Here is a 10,878-nt window from a genome sequence, read left to right as displayed (position 1 = left end):
GCCCTCACAGCAACTGGAAAAGAAAGAGCAAGAAGGATGGGGGAGATTACCCTCAACACTCAGGTAATCTGAGCACTGGTGGGTGAGGGATGCTCATCCACAGGACACAGAGAAGACTGACTGCTGGTGGAGAAGGGTGCTCACCCACAGGAACCAGGGAGACAGAGCACTGTTGGGAGAGGGGTGCTCACCCCCAGGACGTGGACTCTGGGCAATGTGGAGGACAGGATCCCTCAGGTCAAGGTCTCAGTTCCCTCCCTGTAAGGGTGACAGAGTGGTTCTTGTTCAAAGGGCTTAGCGAGTCCTCCTGATGTGGGCCAAACTGTCCTTGGCATGATGTCACACTGTCCTGTCCATGTGGCACTAGTTCCTTATTCCAGGATCCCAGAGGGTTTTCACCTGGGCCAGAGGCAGTGTCCAGGGGCAAGTCACAGAAGATGCTGACAAGAGTTGGAAATCTGGCCTTCATCTTCTGGTCCCAGGAAACTCAGCCACCCTGAGCATTCCTAGGGGCACAGCCCCAGGAGCCGAATGTTGTTCAGATGGAGGCAAAGGAGTGAAGGGCACAGGTCCTCCGTGCCCTTTGAGGTGAGACCCAGTAACACTGGACTCGTGGTGGCAGGCTCTGAGGTGAAGCCTGTCCGAAGGGCTGCACCAAAGGGCAAGCAAGGTTCCTCGAAGGAGGAGCAATCCAGGGCTCCCCAAGTTTCCTTCACAGTGTTGATTTGGAGTGTCTTGTGAGGCCCAAGAAGGTGTCCTTGCCTTGGAGTGAAAGGCCCTCACCACCCACCTGAGGTCATTTCAGGAACCAGGCGGACTATGGCTCAGAGGTTGTGAAGCAGCTCAGTAGGGCCAGGGGATGCTCACCCATTAGACCAGAGACTCTGAGGACTGAGAATGAGGGGTGCTCACCCAGAGGCCACAGAGATTTCAGCGTAGTGGTGGGCCAGGGGTGATGAGCAAGAGGACCCAAAGGAGACTGAGCACTGGTAGGCGTGGGGTGCACACCTACAGGGCCCAGAGGAGACTGAGCACTGCTCAGGGAGGGGCACCACCCACAGACCCCAGAGGAGACTGAGCACTGCAGGGTGAGGGGCGCTCACCCAGAGGACCCAGAAGACAGGCAACACCAGAAAGCCACGGAACCACACCCACGGTACCCACCCCCAGAGGACCCTGAAGAGTGCTGGGAGAGGGGCGCTCACCCACAGGCCCTGAAGGACACTGATCAAGAGAAGGCCAGGAGTACTCACCCTCAGGAGCTGCCTGCACTGGGCTTTTGTGGGCGAAGGGAGCTCACCCACAGGAACCACCGGACCCTGGGCACTGTTGGGCGAGGGGTGTTCACCCATAGGACCCAGAGCAGGCTGAATGCTGGTGGGCCACTGATGCCACCCTCAGGACCCTGAGGACACTGGGCACTGCTGGGTGAGAGGCGCTCACTAGCTGGCCCCAGTGCAGAAGGAAGAATAGTGGGCCAGGGGCCCTTACAAAAGGGACCTTGAGGAAAGCCAAGAGTAGTGGAGTGGGGCACGTACCCCAGGGACAATGAGGACACTGAGTACTGCTGGGTGAGGGGCGCTCACCCACAGGACCCAGAGGACACTGGGGAACGGAGGGTGAGGGGCACCCACCCCCAGGAACCAGGGTGGGTGGGCAGACAGGACTCACACTGCTGGGGGAGGGGCCCTCACTCACAGCAACTGGAAAAGACAGAGCCAAGAAGGGTGGGGGGGTGCTTAGCTCCACACTCAGGGGGTGTGAGCACTGGTGGGTTAGGGGCGCTCATCCACAGGGCCCAGAGAAGACTGGCCACTGGGGTAGGAAGGGTGCTCACCCACAGGAACCAGGGAGACGAGTACTGGTGGAGAGGGGCGCTCACCCACAGGACCCGGACCCCTGGCAATCTGGAGGACAGGATCCCTAAGTCCAACGTCATATTTCCCTCCCTGTGAGGCTGACAGAGTGGTGCTTGTTCACGGGGCTTAGCTAGTCCTCCCTGATGGGGGCGAAACTGTCCTGGGCCTGATGTCCCACTGTCCTGTCCATGTGGGAGTGGTTCCTTATTCCAGGATCCCAGAGGGTTTTCACCTGGGGCAGAGGCAGTGTCCAAGGGCATCACAGAAGAAGGTGACAAGAGTTGGAAATCTGGCCTTCATCCACGGGTCCCAGGGACCTTAGCCACCCTGGGCATGTTTCAACCATCCAGAGGGGCACATTCCAAGGAGCCTAATGGTGTACAGATGGTGGCTAAGCAGTGATGGGCGCAGGTCCTCGGTGCCCTTTGAGTTGACACCCAGTAACACTGGTCTTGTGGTGGCAGGCTCTGAGGAGAAGCCTGTCTGAGGGGTTGCACCAAAGGGCAAGCAAGGTCCCTGGAAGGAGGAGGAATCCGGGGCTCCCCAAGATTCCTCCGCAGTGTTGACTGGGACAGTCTTGCGAGGCCCAAGAAAGACTCCTGGTTTTGGAGTGAAAGGCCCTCACCACCCGACTCATGTCATCACAGGAGCAGGCAGCCTATTGCTCAGAGGATGGCAAGCAGCTCGGGAGGGCTAGGGGAGCTCACCCACTGGACCCAGAGACTCTGAGGACTGAGAATGAGGGGTGCTCACCCAGAGGCCACAGAGATTCCGAGCAGTGGTGGAAAAGGGGTGATGAGCAAGAGGACCCAGAGGAGACTGAGCACTGCTCAGGGAGGAGCACCACCCACAGGGTGCAGAGGAGACTGAGCAGTTCTGGGTGAGGGGCGCTCACCGAGAGGACCAAGAAGACAGGGAACACCTGAGAGGCAGGGGTGCACAATCTTGGGAACCACCTTGGAACCTGAGGACTGCTGAGGGGGGGGCCCTCACTCACAGCAACTGGGAAAGACAGAGCAAAGAAAGATGGGGGAGATTACCTTCAACACTCAGGTTGTCTGAGCACTGGTGGGTGAGGGATGCTCATCCACAGGACACAGAGAAGACTGACTGCTGGTGGAGAAGGGTGCTCACCCACAGGAACCAGGGAGACAGAGCACTGTTGGGAGAGGGGCGCTCACCCACAGGACCCGGACTCCGGGCAACGTGGAGGACAGGATCCCTCAGTCCAAGGTCTCAGTTCCCTCCCTGTGAGGGTGACAGAGTGCTTCTTGTTCAAAGGGCTTAGCGAGTCCTCCTGATGTGGGCCAAACTATCCTTGGCATGATGTCACACTGTCCTATCCTTGTGGCACTAGTTCCTTATTCCAGGATCCCAGAGGGTTTTCACCTGGGCCAGAGGCAGTGTTCAGGGACAAGTCACAGAAGATCCTGCAAGAGGTGGAAATCTGGCTTTCAATTTCTGATCCCAGGAAACTCAGCCACCCTGGGCATGTTTCAAGCATTCCTAGGGGCACAGCCCCAGGAGCCGAATGTTGTTCAGATGGAGGCAAAGGAGTGATGGACACAGGTCCTCCGAGTCCTTTGAGTTGAGACCCAGTAACACTGGACTCGTGGTGGCAGGCTCTGAGGTGAAGCCTGTCCGAGGGGCTGCACCAAAGGGCAAGCAAGTTTCCTTGAGGAGGAGCAATCCAGGGCTCCTCAAGTTTCCTTCACAGTGTTGACTTGGAGTGTCTTGTGAGGTCCAAGAAGGTGTCCTTGCCTTGGAGTGAAAGGCCCTCACCACCCACCTGAGGTCATTTCAGGAACCAGGCGGACTATGGCTCAGAGGTTGTGAAGCAGCTCAGTAGGGCCAGGGGATGCTCACCCACTAGACCAGAGACTCTGAGGACTGAGAATGAGGGGTGCTCACCCAGAGGCCACAGAGATGTCAGCGTAGTGGTGGGCCAGGGGTGATGAGCAAAAGGACCCAAAGGAGACTGAGCACTGGTAGGCGTGGGGTGCACACATATAGGGCCCAGAGGAGACTGAGCACTGCTCAGGGAGGGGCACCACCCACAGACCCCAGAGGAGACTGAGCACTGCAGGGTGAGGGGCGCTCACCCAGAGGACCCAGAAGACAGGGAACATCTGAGAGGCAGGGGCGCACAATCTTGGGAACCACCTGGGAACCTGAGGACTGCTGAGGGGACGGCCCTCACAGCAACTGGAAATGACAGAGCAAAGAAGGGTGGGGGACCTTACCCAAAACACTCAGGTAATCTGAGCACTGGTGGGTGAGGGATGCTCACCCAGAAGACCCAGAAGACAGGGAACACCTGAGAGGCAGGAGTGCACAATCTTGGGAACCACCTGGGAAACTGAGGACTGCTGAGGGGGAGGCCCTCACAGCAACTGGAAAAGAAAGAGCAAGAAGGATGGGGGAGATTACCCTCAACACTCAGGTAATCTGAGCACTGGTGGGTGAGCAATGCTCATCCACAGGACACAGAGAAGACTGACTGCTGGTGGAGAAGGGTGCTCACCCACAGGAACCAGGGAGACAGAGCACTGTTGGGAGAGGGGTGCTCACCCCCAGGACGCGGACTCTGGGCAATGTGGAGGACAGGATCCCTCAGTTCAAGGTCTCAGTTCCCTCCCTGTGAGGGTGACAGAGTGGTTCTTGTTCAAAGGGCTTAGCGAGTCCTCCTGATGTGGGCCAAACTGTCCTTGGCATGATGTCACACTGTCCTGTCCATGTGGCACTAGTTCCTTATTCCAGGATCCCAGAGGGTTTTCACCTGGGCCAGAGGCAGTGTCCAGGGGCAAGTCACAGAAGATGCTGACAAGAGTTGGAAATCTGGCCTTCATCTTCTGGTCCCAGGAAACTCAGCCACCCTGAGCATTCCTAGGGGCACAGCCCCAGGAGCCGAATGTTGTTCAGATGGAGGCAAAGGAGTGAAGGGCACAGGTCCTCCGTGCCCTTTGAGGTGAGACCCAGTAACACTGGACTCGTGGTGGCAGGCTCTGAGGTGAAGCCTGTCCGAAGGGCTGCACCAAAGGGCAAGCAAGGTTCCTCGAAGGAGGAGCAATCCAGGGCTCCCCAAGTTTCCTTCACAGTGTTGATTTGGAGTGTCTTGTGAGGCCCAAGAAGGTGTCCTTGCCTTGGAGTGAAAGGCCCTCACCACCCACCTGAGGTCATTTCAGGAACCAGGCGGACTATGGCTCAGAGGTTGTGAAGCAGCTCAGTAGGGCCAGGGGATGCTCACCCATTAGACCAGAGACTCTGAGGACTGAGAATGAGGGGTGCTCACCCAGAGGCCACAGAGATTTCAGCGTAGTGGTGGGCCAGGGGTGATGAGCAAGAGGACCCAAAGGAGACTGAGCACTGGTAGGCGTGGGGTGCACAACTACAGGGCCCAGAGGAGACTGAGCACTGCTCAGGGAGGGGCACCACCCACAGACCCCAGAGGAGACTGAGCACTGCAGGGTGAGGGGCGCTCACCCAGAGGACCCAGAAGACAGGCAACACCAGAAAGCCACGGAACCACACCCACGGTACCCACCCCCAGAGGACCCTGAAGAGTGCTGGGAGAGGGGCGCTCACCCACAGGCCCTGAAGGACACTGATCAAGAGAAGGCCAGGAGTACTCACCCTCAGGAGCTGCCTGCACTGGGCCTTTGTGGGCGAAGGGAGCTCAGCCACAGGAACCACCGGACCCTGGGCACTGTTGGGCGAGGGGTGCTCACCCATAGGACCCAGAGCAGGCTGAATGCTGGTGGGCCACTGATGCCACCCTCAGGACCCTGAGGACACTGGGCACTGCTGGGTGAGAGGCGCTCACTAGCTGGCCCCAGTGCAGAAGGAAGAATAGTGGGCCAGGGGCCCTTACAAAAGGGACCTTGAGGAAAGCCAAGAGTAGTGGAGTGGGGCACGTACCCCAGGGACAATGAGGACACTGAGTACTGCTGGGTGAGGGGCGCTCACCCACAGGACCCAGAGGACACTGGGGAACGGAGGGTGAGGGGCACCCACCCCCAGGAACCAGGGTGGGTGGGCAGACAGGACTCACACTGCTGGGGGAGGGGCCCTCACTCACAGCAACTGGAAAAGACAGAGCCAAGAAGGGTGGGGGGGTGCTTAGCTCCACACTCAGGGGGTGTGAGCACTGGTGGGTGAGGGGCGCTCATCCACAGGGCCCAGAGAAGACTGGCCACTGGGGTAGGAAGGGTGCTCACCCACAGGAACCAGGGAGACGAGTACTGGTGGAGAGGGGCGCTCACCCACAGGACCCGGACCCCTGGCAATCTGGAGGACAGGATCCCTAAGTCCAACGTCATATTTCCCTCCCTGTGAGGCTGACAGAGTGGTGCTTGTTCACGGGGCTTAGCTAGTCCTCCCTGATGGGGGCGAAACTGTCCTGGGCCTGATGTCCCACTGTCCTGTCCATGTGGGAGTGGTTCCTTATTCCAGGATCCCAGAGGGTTTTCACCTGGGGCAGAGGCAGTGTCCAAGGGCATCACAGAAGAAGGTGACAAGAGTTGGAAATCTGGCCTTCATCCACGGGTCCCAGGGACCTTAGCCACCCTGGGCATGTTTCAACCATCCAGAGGGGCACATTCCAAGGAGCCTAATGGTGTACAGATGGTGGCTAAGCAGTGATGGGCGCAGGTCCTCGGTGCCCTTTGAGTTGACACCCAGTAACACTGGTCTTGTGGTGGCAGGCTCTGAGGAGAAGCCTGTCTGAGGGGTTGCACCAAAGGGCAAGCAAGGTCCCTGGAAGGAGGAGGAATCCGGGGCTCCCCAAGATTCCTCCGCAGTGTTGACTGGGACAGTCTTGCGAGGCCCAAGAAAGACTCCTGGTTTTGGAGTGAAAGGCCCTCACCACCCGACTCATGTCATCACAGGAGCAGGCAGCCTATTGCTCAGAGGATGGCAAGCAGCTCGGGAGGGCTAGGGGAGCTCACCCACTGGACCCAGAGACTCTGAGGACTGAGAATGAGGGGTGCTCACCCAGAGGCCACAGAGATTCCGAGCAGTGGTGGAAAAGGGGTGATGAGCAAGAGGACCCAGAGGAGACTGAGCACTGCTCAGGGAGGAGCACCACCCACAGGGTGCAGAGGAGACTGAGCAGTTCTGGGTGAGGGGCGCTCACCGAGAGGACCAAGAAGACAGGGAACACCTGAGAGGCAGGGGTGCACAATCTTGGGAACCACCTTGGAACCTGAGGACTGCTGAGGGGGGGGCCCTCACTCACAGCAACTGGGAAAGACAGAGCAAAGAAAGATGGGGGAGATTACCTTCAACACTCAGGTTGTCTGAGCACTGGTGGGTGAGGGATGCTCATCCACAGGACACAGAGAAGACTGACTGCTGGTGGAGAAGGGTGCTCACCCACAGGAACCAGGGAGACAGAGCACTGTTGGGAGAGGGGCGCTCACCCACAGGACCCGGACTCCGGGCAACGTGGAGGACAGGATCCCTCAGTCCAAGGTCTCAGTTCCCTCCCTGTGAGGGTGACAGAGTGCTTCTTGTTCAAAGGGCTTAGCGAGTCCTCCTGATGTGGGCCAAACTATCCTTGGCATGATGTCACACTGTCCTATCCTTGTGGCACTAGTTCCTTATTCCAGGATCCCAGAGGGTTTTCACCTGGGCCAGAGGCAGTGTTCAGGGACAAGTCACAGAAGATCCTGCAAGAGGTGGAAATCTGGCTTTCAATTTCTGATCCCAGGAAACTCAGCCACCCTGGGCATGTTTCAAGCATTCCTAGGGGCACAGCCCCAGGAGCCGAATGTTGTTCAGATGGAGGCAAAGGAGTGATGGACACAGGTCCTCCGAGTCCTTTGAGTTGAGACCCAGTAACACTGGACTCGTGGTGGCAGGCTCTGAGGTGAAGCCTGTCCGAGGGGCTGCACCAAAGGGCAAGCAAGTTTCCTTGAGGAGGAGCAATCCAGGGCTCCTCAAGTTTCCTTCACAGTGTTGACTTGGAGTGTCTTGTGAGGTCCAAGAAGGTGTCCTTGCCTTGGAGTGAAAGGCCCTCACCACCCACCTGAGGTCATTTCAGGAACCAGGCGGACTATGGCTCAGAGGTTGTGAAGCAGCTCAGTAGGGCCAGGGGATGCTCACCCACTAGACCAGAGACTCTGAGGACTGAGAATGAGGGGTGCTCACCCAGAGGCCACAGAGATGTCAGCGTAGTGGTGGGCCAGGGGTGATGAGCAAAAGGACCCAAAGGAGACTGAGCACTGGTAGGCGTGGGGTGCACACATATAGGGCCCAGAGGAGACTGAGCACTGCTCAGGGAGGGGCACCACCCACAGACCCCAGAGGAGACTGAGCACTGCAGGGTGAGGGGCGCTCACCCAGAGGACCCAGAAGACAGGGAACATCTGAGAGGCAGGGGCGCACAATCTTGGGAACCACCTGGGAACCTGAGGACTGCTGAGGGGACGGCCCTCACAGCAACTGGAAATGACAGAGCAAAGAAGGGTGGGGGAGCTTACCCAAAACACTCAGGTAATCTGAGCACTGGTGGGTGAGGGATGCTCACCCAGAAGACCCAGAAGACAGGGAACACCTGAGAGGCAGGAGTGCACAATCTTGGGAACCACCTGGGAAACTGAGGACTGCTGAGGGGGAGGCCCTCACAGCAACTGGAAAAGAAAGAGCAAGAAGGATGGGGGAGATTACCCTCAACACTCAGGTAATCTGAGCACTGGTGGGTGAGGGATGCTCATCCACAGGACACAGAGAAGACTGACTGCTGGTGGAGAAGGGTGCTCACCCACAGGAACCAGGGAGACAGAGCACTGTTGGGAGAGGGGTGCTCACCCCCAGGACGCGGACTCTGGGCAATGTGGAGGACAGGATCCCTCAGTTCAAGGTCTCAGTTCCCTCCCTGTGAGGGTGACAGAGTGGTTCTTGTTCAAAGGGCTTAGCGAGTCCTCCTGATGTGGGCCAAACTGTCCTTGGCATGATGTCACACTGTCCTGTCCATGTGGCACTAGTTCCTTATTCCAGGATCCCAGAGGGTTTTCACCTGGGCCAGAGGCAGTGTCCAGGGGCAAGTCACAGAAGATGCTGACAAGAGTTGGAAATCTGGCCTTCATCTTCTGGTCCCAGGAAACTCAGCCACCCTGAGCATTCCTAGGGGCACAGCCCCAGGAGCCGAATGTTGTTCAGATGGAGGCAAAGGAGTGAAGGGCACAGGTCCTCCGTGCCCTTTGAGGTGAGACCCAGTAACACTGGACTCGTGGTGGCAGGCTCTGAGGTGAAGCCTGTCCGAAGGGCTGCACCAAAGGGCAAGCAAGGTTCCTCGAAGGAGGAGCAATCCAGGGCTCCCCAAGTTTCCTTCACAGTGTTGATTTGGAGTGTCTTGTGAGGCCCAAGAAGGTGTCCTTGCCTTGGAGTGAAAGGCCCTCACCACCCACCTGAGGTCATTTCAGGAACCAGGCGGACTATGGCTCAGAGGTTGTGAAGCAGCTCAGTAGGGCCAGGGGATGCTCACCCATTAGACCAGAGACTCTGAGGACTGAGAATGAGGGGTGCTCACCCAGAGGCCACAGAGATTTCAGCGGAGTGGTGGGCCAGGGGTGATGAGCAAGAGGACCCAAAGGAGACTGAGCACTGGTAGGCGTGGGGTGCACACCTACAGGGCCCAGAGGAGACTGAGCACTGCTCAGGGAGGGGCACCACCCACAGACCCCAGAGGAGACTGAGCACTGCAGGGTGAGGGGCGCTCACCCAGAGGACCCAGAAGACAGGCAACACCAGAAAGCCACGGAACCACACCCACGGTACCCACCCCCAGAGGACCCTGAAGAGTGCTGGGAGAGGGGCGCTCACCCACAGGCCCTGAAGGACACTGATCAAGAGAAGGCCAGGAGTACTCACCCTCAGGAGCTGCCTGCACTGGGCCTTTGTGGGCGAAGGGAGCTCAGCCACAGGAACCACCGGACCCTGGGCACTGTTGGGCGAGGGGTGCTCACCCATAGGACCCAGAGCAGGCTGAATGCTGGTGGGCCACTGATGCCACCCTCAGGACCCTGAGGACACTGGGCACTGCTGGGTGAGAGGCGCTCACTAGCTGGCCCCAGTGCAGAAGGAAGAATAGTGGGCCAGGGGCCCTTACAAAAGGGACCTTGAGGAAAGCCAAGAGTAGTGGAGTGGGGCACGTACCCCAGGGACAATGAGGACACTGAGTACTGCTGGGTGAGGGGCGCTCACCCACAGGACCCAGAGGACACTGGGGAACGGAGGGTGAGGGGCACCCACCCCCAGGAACCAGGGTGGGTGGGCAGACAGGACTCACACTGCTGGGGGAGGGGCCCTCACTCACAGCAACTGGAAAAGACAGAGCCAAGAAGGGTGGGGGGGTGCTTAGCTCCACACTCAGGGGGTGTGAGCACTGGTGGGTGAGGGGCGCTCATCCACAGGGTCCAGAGAAGACTGGCCACTGGGGTAGGAAGGGTGCTCACCCACAGGAACCAGGGAGACGAGTACTGGTGGAGAGGGGCGCTCACCCACAGGACCCGGACCCCTGGCAATCTGGAGGACAGGATCCCTAAGTCCAACGTCATATTTCCCTCCCTGTGAGGCTGACAGAGTGGTGCTTGTTCACGGGGCTTAGCTAGTCCTCCCTGATGGGGGCGAAACTGTCCTGGGCCTGATGTCCCACTTCCTGTCCATGTGGGAGTGGTTCCTTATTCCAGGATCCCAGAGGGTTTTCACCTGGGGCAGAGGCAGTGTCCAAGGGCATCACAGAAGAAGGTGACAAGAGTTGGAAATCTGGCCTTCATCCACGGGTCCCAGGGACCTTAGCCACCCTGGGCATGTTTCAACCATCCAGAGGGGCACATTCCAAGGAGCCTAATGGTGTACAGATGGTGGCTAAGCAGTGATGGGCGCAGGTCCTCGGTGCCCTTTGAGTTGACACCCAGTAACACTGGTCTTGTGGTGGCAGGCTCTGAGGAGAAGCCTGTCTGAGGGGTTGCACCAAAGGGCAAGCAAGGTCCCTGGAAGGAGGAGGAATCCGGGGCTC

General features: G+C 58.6%; 1 pseudogene; it reads right to left on the bottom strand.

The window, feature by feature from the left end:
- Nucleotides 1–1,255: 1,255 nt before the first annotated feature.
- The window catches only part of LOC124979403 (olfactory receptor-like protein DTMT), a 74,041-nt pseudogene continuing 64,418 nt past the window's right edge, over nt 1,256–10,878 (bottom strand).

Source organism: Sciurus carolinensis, chromosome 3 (genome assembly GCF_902686445.1).
Source record: "Sciurus carolinensis chromosome 3, mSciCar1.2, whole genome shotgun sequence".
Taxonomy (NCBI): domain Eukaryota; kingdom Metazoa; phylum Chordata; class Mammalia; order Rodentia; family Sciuridae; genus Sciurus; species Sciurus carolinensis.
The sequence above is the reverse complement of the archived record's forward strand: the minus strand, read 5'-3'. Positions and strand labels throughout refer to the sequence as shown.